Raw genomic sequence first — 18,613 nt, 5'->3', positions numbered from 1 at the left:
TTGCAGTGTTAAAATATGCCAAAAAGAAGAGGCATATTTTTCTCTGTTCTTCCCTCTTTCTGCCTCTTCTTGATGTCCAGGTGATAGTTTTGGTGGTGGGGAAGAACGGGTGTGAGGGGTTCTTGATGAAAATCAAATGTGACTGCCTTCTGTGAACTTCTCTTTGATTCACCCCAAATAAAAATAACTGCAGGGTGCTATTTTCCCACCACGAAAAAAGCGTATCTAGATATTAAGATTTGGCACATACTTGTCTGTACTATTCATTGGTCTTGGGTTCCAGTGGAATCTGTCTTTAGAAGCCATACTGGAGATAATGACACTGTAGGTAATATTTCCATCATCTCCTCCTGATCCATTTAATTTCCTTTGCAAAAGTCAGTTGAGACCGTTTTGTGTAGTTCTGGGGCAGGCAGAGGATTTGCACAGGTTAACCTATTCTAGTTGCACAATCTGCACATTGGCTCTGGAAATGTTAGAAATCAGGGTTGTTTTTATCTCCATCTACTGCAAGGATAGTCGGTTCAACTCACTGTAGCAAACTGTGAGTGTCAAAATCAAGGGTTGTTTTGAATTTGATGGCGATCTTACTGATAACTACAAGCAAACGCACCCAGTCTGCATAGAAAAGACTGGATCTGATGTTTTTCATAAACATTGATGATCTCAGGTTGGGAAAAATATGCTTTTGAGAATGTACTCTCAGGCTCACTTTGATATCTTTCTGAACCACGTAGAAGGATTCAGCCTGTTTGGGTTATAGGGCATTTAAGTGCTAGAAGACCATACTTAATCTTCATATACTGCTGGCCACCAGAAGATGGGATAAAGTATACAAAAAAGTGATGGATGGAATGCTTTAAATAAATTCAGCCACTGGTAATTACTCTGGCCCATTCCATTGTTATTTTGTACACCATGTTACCTCAGTTTAGACCCAGCTATATGCAAATCTAGCATAAGCCTGCTCTAGTTTTAACAGTCCAGCTCGAACTTCCAAGCCAGGTCTTCCCTGAACCGGAACACAAGCAACCCAGGACTGAATTCGCTCTCGTTATGGGCTCCTCAGCTGGGTACAGCTTGGTTCCAGTGACCGTGTGTACAGGACCCATGTCTGAGCATACCTTTCCCACTTAGGGTAACACACTGAAGTATACAAAAAGTGATGGAAGGAATATTTGAATTCATCTCAGACACTGGTAATTGCTTGGGCTTCAACCCCGTCCAACGTATTTTTTTGCACACAATGTCACCTTAGTTGAGTTTAGATGTTCGGGCTGGACTGTTCTGATAAGAGCAGGGTCAAGACTGATTTCCATTTAGCCGTGTCCCAACTGAGGTGACATGCTGTATAAAATAACAATGGATTGCCCCACTATTGGAACTTTCATAGATTCCCATAGCTTGTATCATTCCCAGTCGTCGGTATGGGAGCCTCGGTAAACAAAAAATAACATCGCAGTAGGTACAAAAGAGAAAGAGAGGCCTAGGCCTCACCTCATTTTGTAGCATAACCACCTATTTTTGTAAGAGAGACCAAAACCCTGGAACAACCACTCAGATTAGCCTCACCCCATAGAACCCTCCTGAGAGAACCTCAGAGCCTCAGATTTTCTACTGCACTTTGTTCTAAGGGAGTCTCCACTGAGCTCTGCTCAGATTTCTCTACAACTTTTGGATTTCAACTATATTCTCTTCAGGATGTCTGATAAAGAAAAGAAAGCTTTATTTAAGGCCTGTTCTAAAAAGAGGCTTTATGTTGAAGACAAGCAAAAGGATTGTATTTATTGCTTGTACCCGGTTCACAAGGCCACTGATTGTAAAATCTGCAGAACCTTCTCCACCAAGACACTGAGAGACAGGAAAGGACGACTTTTGACCTGGTTACAGAAGATGAAGTCACGGAAAGAGGTCATTTCAAGTGACAGCGAAGATTCCTCCTCAGCTACATCTTCAAGGAGGTCTAAAAAGAGGGGTAAGTCTTCCCCTTCAACTTCAACTGAACCTCCTGCTAAGGCCTCTCAAAAGACCTCTGACAGGTCTAACAGGCCCAGTCCCAAACAATCTCACTGAGGTGTAAAGTAGAGGGAGGGACTTGATCCTGAGGTACTTTCTGCTCAAAAGATGAGCCAGGGACCTTCTATTGCCTCTCACCAACTGAGAAGGCAAAACTTTTCAAAAGCCAACATCTGTACCTCAGGAGGGAAAATCTGAGAAGAAAACCTGTTCGTCGACGACATCGGGTACGTCGATGACGGCTGCTAAAGTTTACCAGGCGTCGATCTCAGCGCCATCGCCGGTCCCGTCGTCAAGGACTTCGCCTACGACCGCTTCGATGACGGCTTCGATGACGGCTTCGTCGACGGCTTCGTCGACGACGCAGGTTCCTATCACAGTGTCGTCGACTATGTTAATAACCTCGACGACTATGACGCCGACGGTGGTGTCGACGAAGACGACTACGATGTCAATGACGACGGTTACGATGATACTGATGTCGAGCTCGTTGACGGTACCGTCGACGATCTGTCCATCATTGTTGATGATCCTTTCTCCGACGACGGTGCTTTCGTCAACAACGTTGTTGCAAAAAGTGAAAATTTCTATTAAGACGCCAAATTACACCGGAAATGACATCTCCGCGGAGGGTGACACCATTACATCCTGCATTACTTTTGGACGAAGAGTACTCAGATGAGGAAAATAGTCCTTATGGTGATGCGTACAGTCCATCTCAGCTCCAGGTGAAATACCAGGACTCAGATTCTGATGAATATTACGAGGAACAACGGCAACTCCTTTCTCGGGATAGGCCTCAAGAACAATCACATCAAGGCATAGTGTCCATGCCGTCATCCCTGATAAGTGACTTGCAGATCATGTTGTTGGATAATAGGAGGAGATTTCCATCCCAAGCCTCTGAATCCATGCAACCTCCTCCACTACCACCACCACCACCTCCGTCTACTTCCACGGCTCAACCACCAGAACCGGAACCTTTGGAGGAACAGCAGAATATCATCACGGGGCAGGAAGATGATGATGATTCCTCAGTTGATGAACGGAATGTGGGAAATGTCCTGAATCCGGATAGGGAATGGGACGAATATATCATACCAGATCCCGCTTCACCTTTACCAGATCCTGTAGATTCTCCTCCAGCAGACATCGGCGGTTTCCATAATCTTATGGAGAGAGCTTCAAAGAGGTTTGGCCTTCCCATTCCGGTATTATAATCAAACTGTTTTCTCTATGATTTCAAAGAGCCTTATAGGAAATCCATCCGTTCCATCCCCTTTATAGAGTACGTATGGAGTGAAGGAGTTAAGGTGATGCAGTCTCCAGCTACTGTTATCCCGGTTCTACCGCGACTGGAGAAAAAATATAAGACTCCTGATGATAGTCCTGCTTGCCTGGTTGGCCAACCAAAGCTGCACTCTGTTATCTCTCAGGCGGCTCAGAGAAAATCAAAGAACCCATCGGCACCTCTTACCACACAGCCACATAAAGAGGGCAGACGCCATGACAACGTGGGCAAGAGATTTTCCTCTATGTCCAGCCTCCTGGTTCGAGCCTCCAATGCACTTGCAATTTTGGGACGATATGATCGCGAAATGTGCTGTGATTTGTCTCCTTTTATGGATCAACTGCCGGACAGTTCCAAAGCGGATGCAAAGAAAATCCTTGAGGAGGGGGAGCGATCTTCCTCAGAAATTATCGATTGTGCTGTGGACATTGCCACACTGCTTTTCACGCTTTGGCAGGTTTGGCTGACCTAAGGCGGCAAGGCTGCCTTAGGGCTACCTGATTTCGCCCTGGGGTACAAAATAACATTTTGAATTTACCGTTTGATGGAGACATGCTTTTTGGTAAGCATATTGATGACGCAGTAAAAGACATCAAGAAGGAGACCGAAACGGCAAGGTCCTTGGGCACATTACAATATCGCATAGTGCCTTTCCAAGGGGCAAAGAGGAAAGGGTTTTTCTAGCTACAGAGGAGGATACCAACAACGCTTCTCCTCCTATTCACAATCTTCGCAATTGTGAGAAGTTGGCCTGATGTGCAGTGCTCACTATTCTAGTGATCACTATATATCAGTCCAAACAACCCTTATTGATGATTGGTTGTAAGTCAACCTTATAGACCAGCTATCCTAGTAGCATGGATACGAGCAGTCTAAGGCTAAGACTCTAGAGGGCGTGTTAAGCCAGCTGTTTTACCATCACATTACCCCTTGAACACCCAGTGAAAGGACACCACACAAGTGTTATGAAAATAAACAATGTATTTATTAGAATCACAACAACCCTGTACTCTTTATGAGGACAGGGTGCTAAGCACACAACAAAACTCTTATGAAAATACTTAAGTTAGCACGTTATACACAAATGCCCGAGGGGCTCGAAAAACCATATATTCTAAAAGTGGAATGCGAAATTACTAGCAGGTAAGTACAGTACTAATAGGCTTTGGAATCGCTAGGACTTGACTAGGGAATCGTTAGATTACTTCTAGGAGACCTAGGGGACTCGGGTGCAGAGTGTGCACTCTCACGCGGGATGCGGGACAAAGTCTATGGAGGCTAGTAAAGGCAAAGTTAATGTTCACGGGCGAACCCGACCTGGTAGGGAGAAAACGACAGTGGATCCTGACCCTAGGATAGTGAGGCTATGCTGGGACACCGAAGTGCCGAAGTTACCTAGCCCAGGGGCTGCAGCTGCATAGGTCTGAAAAGACGTCGGGGATCTCGTTGCCGGACCAGGAGCCTGGAAGGAAGAAGTTGCTGGCAGGCGACCAGTGAAGGAAAGTTCGATGGATCCAAGCCTGGATCAAGGAAGAAGAAAACCTGAAAGCAGAGGGGACCAAGTTCTTGAATCACTAGCCAGTGATTAAGTGGGCACCAGGATGGCACCGGGCGAAGTCACCGCAGTCAGGTGAGTGGGCACGGCTGGGCTCTGCAGTCTCTCGGACCAGGAGGCATTGTCGGCGACCAGGATGGAGGTGCGAGCTGTCCCACGAAGGTTCTTGCTGTCGACGTCGCTGGACCCAGGATTGGGCAACAAGTCTTGGCAAATGCAAGGCCCACGCGGTGGACCTAAAATGGCGTCTTAGCCGGACCAGGAGGGTCCAGGGTACTTCTCCGATGGAGGGAAGCAAGGGCCAGTCTGGAGCAACCAGACCAGCAGCAGAAATGTCGTCGGGCGTCGTCAGGAAGGCCACAAGCCAGCGGGCTAGTAGCCAAACAACGCGGTGAGCAGTAAAAAGCAGAAGGGCCCCACGCCGATCGTGGAGATGCTGGGGGGCTGCTCTTCGGTGCTGGAGCTGCTCAGGGTTGGGGCTTCTCGGACCCCAAAGCACTCACCAGGAAATTACTCAGTGGGCTTGCTGTGCAGAAGTCGTGCAGTCTTGGCGATCGCCGGTCCCTTGAGGTCTCGTCGCACCCACGGTTCTCAGCTGGGCTGTAGAGGTGGGTAGAGGTCAGAGGTGCCAGGGAAGCCGGTTCTCGTCGAGCTGGGCAGTCGGATTCCGGAGGAAGGACTTGCAGCAGACCGCAGTGTTCTTAGATGGTGCCTGCGGATGCAGGGTGACTACTCCTTAGCCACAAGGGAGAAATCTTAGGAAGAAGTCTTGAGTTCCTTTCGTAGAAAGTAGTTTCAGGATTCAAAGATGATCTGATTTGGAAGGGGGCCAGTCTCTACCTTTATCTGGGAAAAGGGGGCTGGCACGCGACTAGGTCCTGCCCTATGGGTGGGACCAGGAGGGGGGTGGTTACACCCACTTCCTTGGCGGGCTTTCCCCAGGCCAGGGGCTGGAGTGCCCCTGGAACTGGTTTCAGCCGGCCTATGCACAGTGAGCACCGGGGTGCCACTTGCAGTCACCTTCCTCTAAAGCCCTGCCTACCTACAATACACAAAACCCTGTCTGGGACGGTGCTAGCACCGCCCCTGGCAGGAAACCCTTTGTCCTTATCTCCTGCTCTGGGAGGACTCCCAGCAGCAGGAGGGCAGACTTGTGTCTCGGTGGCAGCATCCATTTTGTGGATGCTAAGGCTCTGTTTGACTTTAACCGGGGTTAGGGGTTACATACATGTCGTGTCCCTCTAGAAGGGTGGAATGCTAACCCCGTCGCCAGAATTGGCGAGGGGTTAGTATTCCAATTCGTATGACACCTTACTCGACATGTTTTGATAAAGCGATACCAGAGTTGGCATTTAACCGCGAGGATTATAATGCACTTAAGAGTATATGGTATGCGATATCATGGAAACGGCTAAGGGATGGATCCCGAAAGCCGCAGACAGGCTCAGCTCATGCCAGAGCACCATCTCACACGATTCCAAGCACTCTGCCTTCAGGATTGTTAAGGCCTGCCATAGGAGTGACTGATAGGAGATCTGTGTGTCCATTTTAGGGTTAGATATAGGTATACTATATCTAAAGCAAAGGGCGAGTACACCACCTTGCCCCAGCTGTCGTGCAGCCAGTTGTGTCAGATTTGGATGGCCAGCCAGGGGTGGCATAATACATGCTGCAGCCCCTGGTAGGCCCTGGGTACACCTATGCCCTGGGTACCTAAGGTACACTGTACAGGGACTGATAAGATGACTCAGTATCCAATTTAGATATGTACCTAAGGTACATGGAATCCATTTTACAGAGAGAGCAGTAGGCCTGGGGCCCTGAATAGCAGGGTCCCAGGTCAACTAAGTCAGAAAACCAGCAAAACACCAGGCAAAAAGTTGGGGGCAACCATAGTCAGGGATCTACCTTCCTACAGCAATCATACAAGCCTCATTACTCTCAACGCCAAGGCCAGTCTGCGTCTTTCTCTTGCCAACCTTCAAGAGGTCGTCAGGGGAGAGATTATGCTAAACGCCAATAGCGGCCTCTTGGCTCTGTCTACTGTTCCTTCACCCCCGGTAACATCAGTGGGGGGCAGGATATCACACTGTCACTGCAGCTGGAAGATCAGAACATCAGATCGGTGGGTCCTCAATATCATCCGGGTTGGCCACACATTGAAGTTTCAACACCTCCCCCCCTTCCAGAGCCCCTCGAGCCACCGAATCAAAACATCTACATCCTCTACGTCTCGAAGCTCATCAACTGCTCATCAAAGGAGCAATAGAGCCTGTACCTTTATCTCACCGAGGAGAAGGATTCTATTCCAGGTTTTTCCTGGTTCGCAAGACGGAGGAGAAATGGTGTCCAGTTTTAGTCCTGAGGGAGCTCAACACCTATCTTATAAAATTGTTGTTTTCGGATGGTATCCCTTCACGATATTTTGCGCCTTCTCAATCCAGGAGACTACATGGCGACTCTGGATCTCGAGGATGCATACTTCCATGTTCCGATCCACCCAGCTCACAGACGATTTTTATGCTTCACAGTAGTCAAGAGCCACTTTCAATTCAAAGTCCTGCCTTTCGGGCTCAGATCTGCTCCACGGATATTCACAAAGGTGTTGGCCCCAGTGGCAGCGTTTCTCGGAAGACAGGCTCTACAAGTTTTTCCCTTCCTAGACGATTGGTTGATAAAAGTTCCATCTTCTCAAGCAAGACAAGAGCAGTCAAAAGTTGCATTCGACTTTTCAATCATCTGGGTCTTTAACTCAACAAGGACAAGTCGGTCCTTCTCCCATCCAGGTCGGCCGGATTCCTAGGGTCCATTCTGGATAAGAGATGCTGCAAGGCTTTCCCATCAGAGGAAAGACAAAAACGGCTGATTCTTTCTGATCGTCAATTGCAAAGAAGACGATCCCTGTCGGTCCGTCTATACAAGTCTCTCCTAGGATCGATTTCATCTTGCATACCCTTAATTCCGCATTGCAGACTGCGTATGCACCCTTTGCAGGAACAACTGGACATGCAATGGCGCCAGGCAGAAGCTGCGTTCGACGACAAGATAATGGTCACACCTCTTTTGAGAGAAGCAGCCAATTGGTGGGCGATCAAAGACAATATCTCGAAAGGTCTCACTTTCAGGATTGCTCCATCTCCCTTGGTTCTGACCACGGATGCCTCGCTGGAGAGCTGGGGTGCTGTTTTGTAGGACCTACAAGTCAGCGATCATTGGATGCCCAAGCAGCGTACTTTTCACATCAATCTTTTGGAGCTCAGGGCAAATCATTTGGCTTTGTAGGCTTTCCTTCCGAGGATTCGGAATTCCACCGTGCTGGTCCATACAGACAACACGACGGCCATGCATTACGGGAACAAACAAGGTGGAACAAGGTCTCAAAATCTTTCAAAAGAGGCCCAGGAGATATGGGAATGGGCAATTCTCCAACGAATTTCTCTCTCAGTGGAACATCTTCCAGGTACCCTCAACACGACAGCGGATACATTGAGTCGTCTGAAATCAGTCTGTCACGAGTGGGAACTGGAACAGAACACGCTCGACTGCGTCTTCACACGTTGGGGCACTCCGTCCATAGACCTATTCGCAACCCCAGACAACAGGAAATGCCGGTTCTATGCAAGCAGTGATCACCATCGCGGCTCGTTGGGGAATGCTCTTTCGATGGCCTGGTCAGGCGCATTTGTTTACGCCTTTCCTCTAATTCCCCTGATTCCAAGGCTACTCCGGAAACTCAAGACAGAACCCTGCACAATGATTTTAATTGCACCAGCGTGGCCCCGCCAGGTCGGCTTCACAGAGCTTCTCCTGCTCTCTCAAGATCAGCCTGTTCACCTACTGCCCATTACATCTCTATTGTCAATGTCCCAGGGCCAAGTGTTGCAGCCAGATCCGAGCTCTCTCCAGTTGACAGCGTGGCTCCTGAGCACCGAGAATTCCAGAGTTTAAATATCCCCCAGGAGTGTAGGAAAATTTAATCTCAAGCCCGCGCACAGAGTACAAATAAGACCTTTCGCGCGAAATGGAAACGTTTCTGCTTATGGTGCCACCGAGAGAACCTCCATCCGTTCTCTCATCAGATATTGCCTTACATGCTCTCTCTGGCTAAGTCAGGCCTGGCACATTCCTCCATTAAGGTACATCAGGCAGCTATCTCTAGATTCAGGCGGACAGCCTCAGGTCCTTCTCTCTTGTCCGCTAGGATTGTCAAACAATTCCTGAAAGGTCTTTTCAGCCTATTCACACAGCGGATCTAAAGTTTCTATCATGGAAAGTGGCCCTCCTTTGAGCCTTGACGTCAGCTAGGAGGGTTGAGAAACTGTAAGCTCGCTCCATTATGGAACCCTTTTTACAGTTCAAAAACGACACTCTAATTCTAAGAACAAATCCGAAATTTATTCCAAAGGTCCCTTAAGATTTCCATTTGAACGGACCAGTAGCTCTGAAATCTTTTTTCTCTCGACCTACGTCTCCAGTAGAAAGGTCTCTGCATTCCTTGGATGTCCAGAGGTGTCTGAAATTTTATCATGAACGCACAAAGGATTTCAGGAAATCATCACAACTCTTTGTTGCTTATAGTGCTCCTTGAAAAGGGTTTCCCCTTTCAAAACAAGGAATCTCATGTTGGATTTCAAGTGCAACTCACTATTGCACCAAGCGGCGGGTAAGCCGTTAGAAATACATGTACAAACCCACTCCACGAGATCAGTTTTATCTTCTGCTGATCTCTTCGCTGGAGTTCCTATCAAGAACATTTGTAGGGCAGCTACATGGAGCAGTGCCCACACGTTCACAAAGCATTACTGCTTGGACTCTTCCACAAGGAGTGAGGCGGCAGTGGGACAGGCAGTCCTGAGGAATCTCTTCCAATGAGCGGTGAGATTTCCCTTCTTCCTATTATTGCACATTTTGTATCTGATAATGTTTGCTGACTACTGTTTTAATGTCTATTTACTTCTTATGAATATATGGATGCTGAGATATTTCGATATTTGTCACAAAATGCACTTTCATTGCTTACTGCTAGCTACTCTGATACAAGTTATGGGAATCTATGAAAGTTCCAATACTGGGGCAAGAAAACAAGTTACTTACCTGTAACTTTGGTCCCCCAGTATTGGTAACTTTCATAGATTCCCATGCGCCCACCCTCCTCCCCTGGGAAAGCTCAGCCTTCAGCAGATGTGGTTACTGTTACACAACGGCTACGAAAATCTGAGGCTCTGAGGTTCTCTCAGGAGGGTTCTATGGGGTGTGGCTAATCTGATTGGTTGTTGTAGGTTTTTGGTCTTTTACAAAAAGAGGTGGATATGCTACAAAATGAGGTGAGGCCTAGGCCTTTCTTTCTCCTTTGTACCTACTGCTATGGTATTTTTTGTTTACCGAGGTTCCCATTACAACGACGAGGAATGATACAAACTTTGGGAGTCTATGAAAGTTACCAATACTGGGGAACCAAGGTTACAGGTACGTAACTTGTTTTCTTGGGATGAGGCCCAAGTAATTACTAGTAGCTGAGATTATTTTTAGCATTCAATCCATCACTTTTGTGTATACTTTAGTCCACAATAAGATTCAGCATCAAGATTCACCCGAGATGCTCAACCTGTAGGACTCGGACTCCCAGGTTTCTTGTGTGCAGTACAAAAAGAGGCTGGATCTTCAGGTATCCATGTGTTACTGAAGCCTTGAGATCTTGTCCTCTGGCACATAATGAAACTCCACCAACCACCCAGAAACCTCCCCTCCCCCCACCTCGCCCAGACACCACACATCTGTTGATGCCGCACCGAAGGATGTTCCTTCTCCCACCTCGCCGCCAAATCCTAGAACGCTCTCTCCCTTCACCACGAAACCGCACCATCATTGACAGACTTCAGGAAGGGACTCAAGACCTGGTTGATCGAGTGAACTCCCGCATCATAGCACCTTTATACCCTCACGGGTGATGAACCACACTGTACAAGAAAAGGTTGAGGAGGTAGAACTCCACTCATGTAAGAGCACAAACCCCAAGATAAAATCAACCCCCTAAGCCTTCATTACTCCATGCTCACTTGAGAATCAGCCCCCCTAGAGATCAACCTAGAAACCATACTTGCGTCAAAACCGATCACTGCTCTTGAGGGTGCCGGACATCGAGCCTTGAGACAAGCTAGAAGAGACCCCAACCTTGGGGTCTGGCTCCAGGCTTCGAGACTTCTCAACACCGAGAGACCACATCAGCGCTTGCAATATATGATTTGATTTAAACATTTTATATAGCACGCAACTGCCCGAAGGCATCTAGGAGCTCATACCTGGTGGAGACTAAACATTGCCATTCATACTAGGGGATAAGGATTAATTTACGAAAAGCCAGGGTTTTAGAGCTTTTCTAAAGGCCAGAATAGTCTGACTGTTCTTTAAATCCTCTGGGAGCATGTTACACATTTTAACTGTCCCTAACATGAAAATTCTTCCACCACAACGGGCTCTCTTGATTCTGGGAGTTTGTAGCTGTTTACAATGAGCAGACCTCATATTTATCGTTGGGGTATACCATTCCAGATGCTTTTCCAGATAGTCAGAGCCCAAGCCATGGCGTGCTTTAAAAGCTAGACATTGGACTTTGAATAGAATTCTCTTATCCCCAGGGAGGCAATGCAGGGTCCTCAACTTATGCGAGATTGGCTGTAATTTCGGGATATCCTGCAGCAGTCTGGCAGCTGTATTTAGAAGCCGTTTCAGCTTTTGAAGGTGCTGTTTTTGGATCCCTACATACAGCGCATTTCCATAGTCCAAATTGGACAATGCTAGTGCTGTCACAAATGTTTTCACTAGCTCTGAAGGAATGAAAGGGCGGATTTTCCTAATCATTTTTAGGATGTAAAAAATTGATGAAGTGAGGGCACTAATCTGATTTTTGAAGGTCAATTCATCATCAAAAATAACGCCTACGTTTTTAGCCTTATTCACCGGGATTGGGTTATCTCCCAGGCTGGTCGGCCACCATCTGGGTGTCCAGAAAGTGGTATCTGAACCAAATTGGAGGACCTAAGTCTTTCCACCTTTCAGTTTCAGACAGTTCGAACGCATCCACTGATTTATCTGTGTCATATAGAGATTAAAACAATCTTCAATATTGCTGGATAATGACACCACAAGTTGGGTGTCATCAGCATACGAGACCACTGAGAAGCCACATTGCCTGATGATTTTGGCCAGAGGAGAGACATATATGTTAAACAGGGTGGGGCTGAGAGCCGAGCCCTGTGGCACCCCATAAGGGAGTGAAAACTGTTCTGAGGCGAAGGACCCGGCTTCAACTGATTGGGTTCTATCAGAAAGGAAGAAGAGCAACAGTTTAAGGGCCAATCCTCTGATTTCTACTTTTGAGAGCCTATTAAAATGGCGTGGTTCACCGTATCAAAGGCCGCCGATAGATCTAATAATATCAGTGCAGCCCTCCCCCAGCATCCAACATTAATCTCAATTCTTCAATGGTCATAATCAAACCTGTTTCTGTACTATGCCCCTCCCGGAAACCGTATTGCGATGGCTCCAACAGGTCCGCGGAGGAGATAAAGCTTGAGAGTTGCATATTTAGTATTCTCTCCAATACTTTTGCAAGGAGGGGTAATCTTGAGATGGGTCTGTAGCTACTGGGCTCAGCCAGGTCAAGATCAGGTTTCTTCAGGAGCGTCAGGATTGATGCTGTTTTCCACGCAACAGGGAAAGTGGTTGAACCAATGATCTCTTTAAACATGAACCATAGTTGCTCACATATCTGGAAAAAAGGCACTGAGGCTTGGCACCCATCTATGCTGGCCTGACCCTTTGACTCCCAAGAAGCCATCCTCAAAGTTGAAAATGAGTTCTAAGTAGACTCCGAAACCTATCCTGAAGCAAGCTCTGAAACATACCTAGACGCTGAGATCCGACTCGAGCGGAAACCCACTTACCCTTGAGCTTTCTGAGGTGGCCTCATGTCATGCAGCATAATAATTTCATACATCCTTCCACTAGGAAAGTCTTAGGTTGGCTACCTCGGCAGGAGCATACACCTCAGTCAGATAAAAAATGAAAGCTTCAGCAGCGGCACTCCGTACCTTCAGCCTATCCAACCTCAAAAAGGTTCCCTGCTGTCAAGTCCGTGGTGCCCACTTCCCCAAAGTCAAGGTCATTGGGCTCCCTAGTCTGCTTCTCCCCCTACAGCCTCACCTGCCTAATTCCTTTTGCATGCCTTTAGTGGAGCACAGCCACCCATTGGAAGGCAAAATCTGATGATTCTGAGTGGACAGGCCATAACATTAGACCACTGATCAGAAGGGGTTTGCTCTACCTTTTCTATCTATACCTTCCACCATCCCCCTCAATGACTGACTGAGGACCATCTGCCCCTTTTATGATGGGAAGTTCAAGCCCATTTAACCAAAGGGGCTATTGATAGGGTTCCTGCACCGGAAGTAAGTTGGTTATTCTGGCTACATTCTGGTCCCCAAGAAGGACGGATGCCTTTATCCTATTTTAGACCTATGCCCTCTTTTTTTTTTGTCCTCATTAGCCATATAGTCGATCCAAATGTGCTCCTAGCCGCAAGACTCAAGATCCATTTGCCCCCGTATCACCTGGGGGCCTATGAATAGGCCCCCAGTGCCCATAAAGGCAGACTTGATGTCTCTGGCAGAGCTTGGACGGACAGTCTCCATTCGGGCCAGCTCGGCGTGTAGTCCAATAGCAGTATGGCTTGGGGTGCCTCCCTTTGGACAAGGAGATTTTAGGCCTAATCATCGGACCCGGGGGGGGAAAAAAACAACAACAAAAAAAACCCGGGTTGACTAACTATACCTTCTCCATTTAATCAAAAAATCCCAGAATCTCAAAGATCGAGGGCTACATGTTCTAGTTAGATCGACCTTCGATGTTGCATATAATGAGGACAACCAGTCTGCATGTGTCGGGGAGTTTATATTGACCCAGTTTTTACAAATTTCTCTTCTTGCTAGTAGAATAGCGTAAAATAAGAACTCTCTTTCTAAACCTTTGATGCCAATTTAGGCCAAAGATGATTAGAGGCCATGACCACGGTATAGGTGTTCTGAGGATGGATTCGAGTGTTGTCCTGATTTCTTGCCAAAAAGTGGCAATATTCGGGCACTCCCAAAACATATGAAGATCTGAGGCTGCTGGATAGGAGCATTTGCTGCAGCATTTCCCGGGTTGAAATTTCGAGAGCCTCTTAGGGGAGTAATATGCCCGATGGAGCGTGAAGAAATGATTACGCCTCAGCCATGCTGGCTTGATGATCTTATAGAGGAGGATAAAAGATTCTTCCCATATGTCCTCCATATGTGGTTCACCCTCTCCACCCCAGAGTTTTACAGGGAGATTGGGGTCGTCCTCTCCACCCTCTGCGATGTGCCAATAGAAGAGTGCGACTTCCTTTCTTCCCGTGGGTTTCTCCACTAGGTTGTTTTCTAAGGGGCTATATTCCCCCGTCATTGCTCTTTTCTTTGTTTGAGTTCGGAGCCAGTTGTAGATATGCTAGCCAGGAGAGTGATGATGTTGCCATGAGCTTGAATTGTTCCCATTTCATAAGGGATCCTTCTACTAGTAGTTCCCCCCACTGTGTTATACCTGCTTCCAATAGGACCGTTTTAACTGTATTAGAGTCTTGTGGTGATAGCCCGGGTAAATCCCAAATCGGTGCATGCTTGGATAGATATCCTATCCCAGTCTTGGATTTAATTTGGGACCATTCTTTTATAGTGGCCAATAGTGACTTTAATCTAACTTTTTTTTAAAACTTCTGGTGGCCGAACTTAAACAGAAAGCCGTTCAATGGAAGGTCCGAGCCCAGTAACATTGCCTTATACATAAGTCCGTTTGCATTTTCCCAGGGGGTCTTAAGTAGCATCCTGGAATGGGTCAGGTGAAACGCCCAGGCATAATATCCCAAATCCGGCAAGGCAAGCCCCCCTTTCTCTCTTCTCCTTCTCAATTTCTTCCACGCCAGTCTACTGGATTTATATCCCCAAATGAATGAATTGATATTTTGTTGGCATTTTGCAAGCTGTTTAGTATCAAAGTATAGCGGAATGGTGTTGAAAATAAATGTATATTTTGGAAGAATGCTCATTTTTATCAGGCTGGTCCTTCCGTAGATGGTAAACGGGAGAAAAGACCAAGCTTTCATCAGGGATTGGGATTCGCGGGAGATCCGGGCTAGGTTATTTTGAGCTAAATGGTCCAGGTCTTTAGTTATCGTGATTCCGAGGTACCTCATTGAGGATTTTACCGGTAGTTGGAGATTAGGAATGTTCCAAGCCATTATTTCCGTTTTTCCGGCATTTATTTCATATCCCGAAAATCTTCCAAACTCCTCCGCCTTCTTTATGACTGTAGGAAATGCCAAAGCGGGGTCAGTTGTGTAAATGAGTATGTCGTCAGCATATAGGCCGACCTTCTTATCCCAACCGGAAAAAGTAAAATGTGGAATATTCATGTCCTCCTTAATGGCCTGCGCAAATGGTTCCACGTATAAATTAAAGAGGAGGGGAGATAGGGGACAGCCCTGCCTTGTTCCTCGACTAATTTTAAAGGGAGATGTTCGTGTACCATTTATTAAGAGGGATGCTCTAGGGTTGTTGTATAATAGGCCGATAGCTCTGCAAAATTTGGGGCCAAGATGAAATTTGTCCATTATTGTGTTTAAATATGTCCAGTTTACCCTATCAAACGCTTTTGTCGCGTCAAGTGTCATAATTGCCAGGGGTAAGCAAAAAGTTGAGGCAATATCAGCGGCTCCCACTAAGTCATATGTTAAATCGGCTAGTTGCCGGCCTCTAATAAACCCCTTTTGATCGTGGTGGATAATTAATCCAATCTCGCTTCCCAATCTTGCTGCCAAGATTGACGCAAAGATTTTATAATCATTGTTGAGAAGCGAGATTGGACGATATGATCCACACTCGACTGGGTCTTTGCCTGTTTTTAATATTAACGCTATGTTTGCTTCCCCCCAGGAACTTGGTGGTGTCTCGCCTCTGATTAGTATATTATTAAAGAAGGTCGTAAGGACTGGGGTAAGAGTGGAATTAAGTGCCCTAAATAGTTCTCCTGGGAGACCATCCGGCCCCGCGGCCTTGCCATGGGTTAGTTGTTTGATAGTATTTTCAACTTCTAATTCCGTTATTTCTTTATCTAGATTTTCGCTTTGGGAACTATTCAATTCTGGGAGAGCTATATTATCCAGCCATTCCTTGCTTTCATCTAGATTGTCATTAAGTTCTTCTGTATAGATGTTCCGAAAGAACTCACTAAAGGCTTCCCCAATGTCAGTGTCAGTTGTCCTGTTCTCCATTCTCCCAGCCACCCTCACTTCTTTGATAACATTTCTGGTCTGGTCAGCTTTTATTATCCAGGCCAGCAATTTTCCAGCAGATTCGCCATATTCAAAGTGCGAGAGTTTGCTGGCCTGCCATCTTTTATTTAGCCTTTCTTGCAATAGCGCATCTAACTTGGCTTTTAATTCTATTTTCTCCTCTTGGTTGTCTGAAGGAACTTGGTCCGCCGACTCCAGACGGGTCAGTTCTTGCTCTATGTGCAAGATCGCCTCCCCATATTTCTTTTTCCTGTAGGAGGCCCTATTGGTGATGCAGCCCCTTATAAAAGCTTTCCAGGCCTCCCATACAGTAACCAATGAGGCAGAACCTAAATTCCGCTCTAGAAAGGAGACGGTTTCGTGCATCAAACGATCTCTCTCCTCCTCTTCCAATAATATAGTTCGGTCGAAAGACCATGATGCATGAGTAGGTCTCTGCTCTAGTTTTAACGAAAAGAGGATAGCAGAATGATCTGATAGATGCAGAGGCAAGTATATTATATTTTTAATCTGGTCTTTGAGCGAAAGGCTGAATAAAGCATAATCGATTCGGGATTTGTGCCTGTATTTGTAATTATGAAAGGAGACTCCCATGTCTCCCTTGTCTCCAAAGATCGATTAGGCCTAGATTCGACATACATCTAAGGAGCGTATCCCTCATGTTGCTGTGAACTACGGCTCTGGAAGTGGGAGATTTGTCTAGTTTTGGATCTAAGACAAGGTTGAAATCGCCCATCCATATTGAAGGATCGGAGTAGGTAATCAGATGGTTCTGTAAAATATTTAAATAAGAGGGATCGTCCTGGTTGGGTCAGTAATAGCTGGTGATGGTAAAACCCCTTGAGTATAGTTGGACATTAACTATCAACCATCTACCGCTTGCATCTGATTTCCAGTCCGTGATCTGGGCCCTTGCAGCATTTTTAAAGATAATGGCAGTTCCGCGGATGCTAGCATTATGGTCCGTACTTACAAATTTATGAACCCATTTAAGTTTTTAGGGCGAGGCCTCTGCCCACGTAAGTGGGAGGAGTTTCGAGATCCTAATGTTAAAGAAGAGAAAAAAAAGTATCTCCTAGGGCTTTGGCGAGACAAATTCCACACATTTCTTAGTGTGTTCTGTCATCTGGCCAGTGATTCGTCTTCGTTGTGGTGTCGTTTTAATAGGCTTGAAGTGATAGGGTAAATGTAGTTTTCGGACGCCATGTTGGGCATTTTTCGTTCGTGTGCGCGCAAAGAAGTACATTAATTATAATTAGGAGCTGTCAGGGTGCCTCCGTAAGTGAATCCAGATGGCCGGGCGCGTTCACCATTCAGCAGCGCTCAGCGCGCAGCTGCTCCATGCCAGGCCGGGAAAGGGCTTCATTAGTTCAAGAACAAGAGTCTGACGTTCTGTCATGGGCTGTTCTTTTAATCTCAGTTTCATTTTTTTTCTGGAATGGTCCGTGGCCGGTGTGAATGGAATTGTTCTCTCGAGTTTATTATGTGTTTCTTTGCAGCAGCTTTTGTTTTCGGAGCTGAGGTATATTATGTGTTTCTTTGCAGCAGCTTTTGTTTTCGGAGCTGAGGTAATGAATAGCAAGCTGGCAGGCAGCGCCTTTTAGAACTGTTTGCTTTCTGTTTGAGACTCCTGACAATGTTTTACAAAATCTTTTTTCTAAAAGCAAGCATCTATCGGAAGTGGGAGATAGGAACCTTTTGACTGGTTTCATATAGTTCAGAGATTCACTTTCATTCCTCTTTAAATATCACTCTTTAGGTGTTCAAGGTTTGTGTATATTTTTTTTACATATCTTAAGACAATCCAAAAGTATTTTTTCAAGATGAAATGCCAAAGCAGCACAATGCAGAGCAATGACATACTACAAGTGGCATACTATAATATTTTTTTAATAAGGGGCAAGACGTTGAAAGCCTAATAGCATTCTCAAAGTTTATGTGTAGTGTTCATAAAAGCAGCAAATCTGGGATAAGCTGGGGGGGACTGTCTTTCGCTCTAAAGGCTGTCTGTCAACAGGTTTCCCCTTTCAGAAGTCTAACTGGAATTCTTCAGGACTGTTTATATGGAGTAGTTGCACTATTCTAGCAGACAGTAAAGCATCTGATTACAGTGGTCTTGGGGGCAGAAAACATGACCACCTTGCTCCTGTCACACTCACATACGTGTATATGACAATTGTGAGAGTGCAGTTTGAGAGTTGAGAGTGCAGATTGAGAGTTGAGAGTGCAGATTGAGAGTGCAGATTGAGATTGAGAGTGCAGATTGAGAGTGCAGATTGAGAGTGCAGATTGAGAGTGCAGTTTGAGAGTGCAGTATGAGAGTGCAGTATGAGAGTGGTGTTTGAGAGTGCAGAGTGGAGATTGAGAGTTGAGAGTGCAGTTTGAG

General features: G+C 46.3%; 1 protein-coding gene across 14 annotated transcripts in view; it reads left to right on the top strand.

Moving 5' to 3' along the window:
* ANKRD17 (ankyrin repeat domain 17) overlaps positions 1-18,613 on the top strand; it is a 1,381,421-nt gene that overhangs the window by 943,665 nt on the left and 419,143 nt on the right. The window lies entirely within an intron of this gene.

Source organism: Lissotriton helveticus, chromosome 2_1, assembly GCF_964261635.1.
Source record: "Lissotriton helveticus chromosome 2_1, aLisHel1.1, whole genome shotgun sequence".
Classification (NCBI taxonomy): domain Eukaryota; kingdom Metazoa; phylum Chordata; class Amphibia; order Caudata; family Salamandridae; genus Lissotriton; species Lissotriton helveticus.
Note: the sequence above shows the minus strand (reverse complement) of the source record. Positions and strands in the feature narration are given on the sequence as shown.